The 6,527-nt window shown below is 27.2% G+C and overlaps 1 long non-coding RNA gene across 1 annotated transcript; it reads right to left on the bottom strand.

The window, feature by feature from the left end:
• Positions 1-334: 334 nt before the first annotated feature.
• LOC136084900 (uncharacterized) lies at positions 335-2,174 on the bottom strand. The gene is made up of 3 exons (XR_010640930.1): positions 2,053-2,174; positions 1,159-1,360; positions 335-991 (listed from the first exon to the last, which is right to left on the bottom strand). It is a non-coding gene; the product is annotated as an uncharacterized LOC136084900 (long non-coding RNA).
• Positions 2,175-6,527: the final 4,353 nt, after the last annotated feature.

Below are 6,527 nucleotides of genomic sequence, written 5' to 3'. Positions count from 1 at the left end.
TCCTCCGATAGCAGGTTTAACAGAAGGGTATAGCAGGGTTAGATTTTGGCGTTAACAGCCTTCCGATAACTAAATTTACTCATGCCGTCAATCAAGCGGAGATATTAGAATACGAGTTTATTTTTCGCTGGCGTTTAAAACTGCCTATTTATTTTTAAGCAGCCGATAGCTTTACGCAGGGTTTAACGGAGGGATGTGAATACGGCTGCTGGTTGTAAAGAAAACTATACAATAGTCATTATTAGTATCAAAACGAAAGTCATTATTTGTACGCGCGCAAAAATAATGAGCACGTAATTTAATTTAAAATAAAAATAAGTTATAAGTGCTTACAAATAAGAAAAAATTAGTTGTACGCGCGTGCAAAGAAGAAAAAATTAGTTGTACGCGTGTACAAGCTATGCCTACAAACAATATATTATTGTCTTGTTGTCACATGATGATTTTATAAATAAAACTTCTAATTAAAACTATGGTTTTAATTAGAAGTTTTAAAAAAGTTTTACGCATCTGTTTGGCGTTGTTGTCACTTTTGGTACTTTTTTTTAATCAAAAAAGTACTAAGTGACAACTACGTTAAACAGATGCGTAAATGCGTGAAACTTATAAATAACAATTATATAATTGTGAGATGAAAAATGAAGGTAGTACCCACCTAGCAACCTTACATTGGACCAACGTTGGGCCAATGCATTGACTCAACATTGACGTTTGATGTTGGTCCAATGCAGGTTTGATCATTGGTTAGGCATTGGCCCAACGTTGTGTACAACATTGGCCCAATGTTAATGCAAAATTGAAACTAACAAAATAACTTTTCTAAACCACTAACCAATAGCAACATATGCAATCAAGATTTTTTCTATTCCAATTTTTGTCCTCTCCTTGCATAGTTTAATTATACAGCTAGGCTAATTTTAAAAACTATTCTTAGTAAATAACATATACAATCTCCTTCGTCTTTAACTCCAATTTGTCCCAAATAATTAACCTACAAAAATAAACAACCATGCAATAATTAAAATTATTTTTGGTTAGACTTATAATAATATAAAATCTCATTTACAAAAAACTTTTAATAAGTATTTTGTTTAAAGTACATAATTTGTATAAAGATACCATACGAAATGCATAAACGAATCATAAAAAAATATTTACCCTTTGCTTAAGTATTTTCTTTCTACTGCTTTTAGTGGCAATGACACTTAGTCAGGCAAATCATTAATTGGCATATCTTTGTTACTATTTCTAATTATGCTTAAAATAAAATGAGATGTATTTTGTAGTTCACCAAGTTGCACTTCAATGCTTGCCAACCGTGCCAATAATACCAGCATATCTTTAGGGGATACAATTTTATCTTGAAACAATAAAGTAATATTCTTAAGAAACTATACAACAAATAACATACAACATTTAGAATTTACGAAAGTAAATACAATATTCACTAATAAAGCAAATAAAATTTAAGATAGAGAGGCAATTTTATAATGACAAAAAGATATACTTGCTAATGGATTCATAATATTTTTATGAATTATGGAATTAGCTGGTATGCATTCAATTTCTGGCACTGACACAAAACCATTCTTGTTAACATTTGAGATGCAGACTGCACTGTAAAACAAAAAAATTCTTATTAAAACAATGTTTCTCCAATGTTTGTGAATAATTTTTTTTAAATATTTTGATACTGAATATCAATAATAATACAACTTTTAAAAATAATATCATCTATAAAAATACTGTATTACCTTAGTCTATTAGATAAATCTAAATAAACGTTTATATAATGAATAATAATGAACCATCGGCAACTGTTAAAACTTTAAACTCATATGAATATTATGTTTTCTTTCCTTAGAGTTGATTTCAAATGGATTTCAAAGTTAGTGTAAGCTTTGATATGTTAAATATTGCACAATAAGATGTTCTTAACACTCTGACTTTTTGATTGTAATATATGAAAAAGTTTTTAAAAATTGTAAAAGTTAAAGCTATGAATAAAGATTTCCTATCATCAGACAAAAAGACTTTTGAATTAAAAGTTACCATTTAATAAATTATTTTCATTCAACTTCTCAGAGCAAACATTGAACTTCTGCAAAGAGTTTGGAGAACAGGTAAATTCCAAAGTTTATTAATATTTCTTGTATTATTATATAAAATTGAAGATAAATCATTACTAAAATAATCTGAAGAATCATAAACACCAAGATATACACAATTTTTTGTCTCTTCAATCTTTGCTTTGGCTGATCATTTTTGCTGTCTTCCTTTTTTGTCTCCAGAGCAGAAGTTTAGCCTTCTGCTACATTTAATCTTGCATTGCTATAAAAACCTGTAAATCAATTCATTAATAATTAAGTTATAATTAAAGTTAATGTATAAGCTTAAAGTTGTTAAATGTTGTACCCAAACTAAATATGAACGATATTCAATAAAATCAAATAAAAACTAAGAAACTCAAGAATAATGTCCCTCTGCCTCAGAGAGAAGGAATATATACAGAGTTGTTTTGATTTAAATTGATTGATTTAAATCGATTTAAATCATGATTTAAACTAATTTTTTTGATTTTAATTGTTTTTAATGAATATTTATTGATTTAATTTAATAATTCAATCAATTATTATAGACTAGTCATTGATCTTATAATAAAATGTCTGGCAATATTAGAAAGCTCTACATAAATAGAATTTATAATATTGTCAGACATTTTATTATAAGATTCTAGTAACATCACTTTTTGTACACTGTGTTAGTAGATCATCTACTCAATATGTTAATAGATCATCTACTCAATATGTTAGTAGATCATCTACTCAATATGTTAGTAGATCATCTACTCAATATGTTAGTAGATCATCTACTCAATATGTTAGTAGATCATCTACTAGATGGGGTTTCACAACCAAACACAGAAAAAATCAAATAAAAGAAACATTTAAAATGTAAAACATCAGCTTCTAACAACCACAATGCCAATGTAGTCATATATAAAATTTTAGTAGTCATATATAAAATTTTATATCTAATGACACAAGTGATGTACAATTTTCAGGTATTATTAATACATTTATGAACTATTTTTGTGTAAGATCTTACAGTTATTATTTTTTTCAATATTTATCACTGTATGACATTTCAAATGTTTGATTTATGTAATAAAGAAGACATTTTAAATATCTTCTTTATTACATAAATCAAACATTTGAAATGTCAATACAGTAAATACAGTGTTGAAAAATATAATAGCTGTAAGATCTTACACAAAAATAATTTGATTATTGCCTTAATTTTTAAATTGATAATTTAGATTGTAGTAAAATGTCATAAGCACATTATTTAAATGTTAAATAATATTTTATTATTTAAAAAACATAAAACATTAAGTCACAAGGACCTTTTGAAGTTAACTTCTTATAAGGTAACCTTCTTAGATTCTTAGAAAATTACATCAAATATATTTCGAAATAAGTTATAACATTTCAAGGAAATTTACAATAGTACAAGTACTGATATAAAGTAAATACCTGAATATACATACACTACACAACATAGTCAATGATAAAAATAGTAATAATAACTGATATCAATAATACTAATTATAACAATAACAATAATTATAACAATAATAATAACAATAATAATAATAATAACAACAAAATGATAACAATTATAATAAAAGGAATATTTCATAAATAAGGACAATAACAGCAGAAACAAAAATTTAGTAAATAATGACAGCGACAACAAAAATTTAGTATGAAGTAAAGAATGGTTGAATGAAAAGAGATAAATAAATAAATAGATAAATAAAGAATGCAAAAATATTGGTACTAATATTAATAATATTAGAATGAAAAAAGTTTAAAAATGGCAGATAGAAAACCAAAATTTCAAAATGTTAAAAATATCAATTAAAAAACTGAAGGATCATGAATTAATATAATTAATAAAGAATTCCAATATTAATTTGTTGAAACATTTAATTGTATTTTTTTTTAAAATAATTAAAAAGCTTGATTTTGAATTCAGATATTGAATTAAGAGATTTTAGATCAGGAAGTAGTTTGTTCCATGAGCTAATAAATTGATATTTAATGGATTTATTTCCATATTTAGCAGAGTGGTGTTTTGGAATAACTAAGTTTAAGCTACTGATGAAGCGAAGAGGATAGTGACTATTTGTACTTGTAAAGAAATTGTTGAATGATAGGGGAAGGTTTTTGTGATGATAATTCCAGACAAATTGGCAGTTAAGGAATATCACAAGGTCGCTTAATTTTAATATATTGGAAATTAGGTATAGCACATTAGATTTAAAGTTGAAAATATATTATTTTCAAGGCTTTATTTTGGATATGGGACAACCTTAAAATGATTTGCTTATGGGATTGTCCCCATACTTGACATGCATATCTTAGATGGGATCCAAAAATAGCATGATATATATTTAGCAGAGTTTCTAGATTTACATAATGGCGGACTTTGGTTAGCATTCCATTAGATCTGCTGAGTTTCATTGCTAAGTCATTCAGATAGCCATGAAAAAAAAGACTAGAACCAATTTTAATCCCAAGATATTTAACAGAGCCTAAAGGATAAGTTTTTTGTCCGCTTAGTCTGAAATTTAATTGCTTATTAATTGGTGCCAGATTGGATTTAAAGATAATTAGCTCTGTTCTATTAGAATTGAGAGAAAGTTTATTAGAATGAAGCAACTAAATAAGATTTCTAAGATCATGATTAATATATTTGTTGATTTTTTTAATTGATTTGTCAACCAGTAGCATGTTAGTATCATCAGCAAAATGGTAAGCAGTTGCAAATTTAAAAGAAGTATTTAAGTCATTAATAAAAAGAAGAAAAAGAAGTGGTCCTAAAACTGAACCTTGTGAGACGCCATTTAAGTAATTCTGTAAATCAGATTTAGTGCCATTAATGGAAACAAACTGTGTTCTGTTTTGGAGATATGAAGTAAACCATTTTAGTGGGATGCCTCTTTTGTGAGGATGGAGTGATCCACAGTATCAAAAGCTTTTTGTAAATCTATAAACACCCCACATGCAAAGTGCTTATTATCTAAAGCTCTTCTAATCTTCTCAGTAATTTCAATAAGTGCGAGGGTTGTGGAATGTTTGCTTCGAAATCCATATTGATGTTGGTACAAGCATTTAAATTTTTCTAGAAACTGGTATAATCTGTTATACATAGCCTTCTCAAAAAGTTTGGAAAGAAGGGAAATGGGTTGATAGTTAAAAAAGTCTAGTAAGGAGCCTTTTTTGTAAATTGAAATGACTTTAGCTTCTTTAAAAACTTCAGGGAATTTGTCACTTTTAAAATAATAATTTATCATAATGCTAAGAGGTTAGGAGATTATGTGAGAGGTAAGTTTAAGAAAAAAATGTAGGTATGCTGTTAGGTCCATAAACTTTATCACTTTTAAGAGCATTATTAATAAGACTAGATACCTGATATTCACTCACGGGGTCAATAGAAAAAAAATTAGCATTCAGCAAATTAAGAAAGTCACTAACAGTACATTTTAATGGCATGATTTCATCAAGTAGTTTTCACGAATAGAGACAAAGTAGTTATTAAATATATTTGAAACAGTGGCATGGTCTGTGATGATATTTTCATTCAGATTTAGCTGAGTAGATTCTTTATGTAATGATACCTTAATATTTATGATATCTTTTATGTCTTTCCATGTATTTTTTATGTTGTTCATGTTATACTGCTTTTTAATAAGTTGCTAATTTTATTTCTATAGAATTTAAATTTTGTAAAAAGTTCATTTTTTGTATTAATGTTTTTACATCTTGCAAATTTTTTATAGAGTTTGTTTTTTACAGAAATAGATTTAAGTAAGCCTTTAGAGATCCAGGGTTTAGATTTAAGTTTGATTTGATTTTTAGTCAAAGTTTTATAGGGGACACATTAGTCTAAAACTCTGTCAAACGATTTTAAAAATTGATTGATGGATTCATTAATATTGTCATCTTTTTTAATCATAAGGTCCCAGTTGAATTTAGAAACTTCTAGAATAAGTTTGTTCAAGTCAAATTTGTTTAGGCATCGTCTAGAAATTTTAACTTTATTCGGTCGGTCGGATGTGCCAGGAACACAGACAAATTGTGCCATTGTTACCCAGGAATAAAATTTATACCGCGTTTCCTGTTACCATGGAATAAAATTTATACCGCGTTTCCATCAGATTGGGAATTCAGGCTGATGTCGGCTCGGCTGGCGAGTAAAAAAAAAAAAAAACCTCCATCATTTCAAAAGTTTCTTAGATTAATTACAATAACCTTGTATGGCTGTAATTACAATAACCTTGTATGGCTGTAATAACCTTGTATGGCTACAGAATTCTTTCTTATTCCTTTACTTTTTTTTATTATAAGTATAAAATTTAAATTTGTACAACAGAACTTTTAGATTAACTTTTAGTTTTACCCAGACCATATGACCAGACCAGAACTTTTAGTTTAAATTGCAACAAACAAAAATTGTAA

This window comes from Hydra vulgaris, chromosome 09, assembly GCF_038396675.1.
Source record: "Hydra vulgaris chromosome 09, alternate assembly HydraT2T_AEP".
NCBI lineage: Eukaryota > Metazoa > Cnidaria > Hydrozoa > Anthoathecata > Hydridae > Hydra > Hydra vulgaris.
The sequence above is the reverse complement of the archived record's forward strand: the minus strand, read 5'-3'. Positions and strand labels throughout refer to the sequence as shown.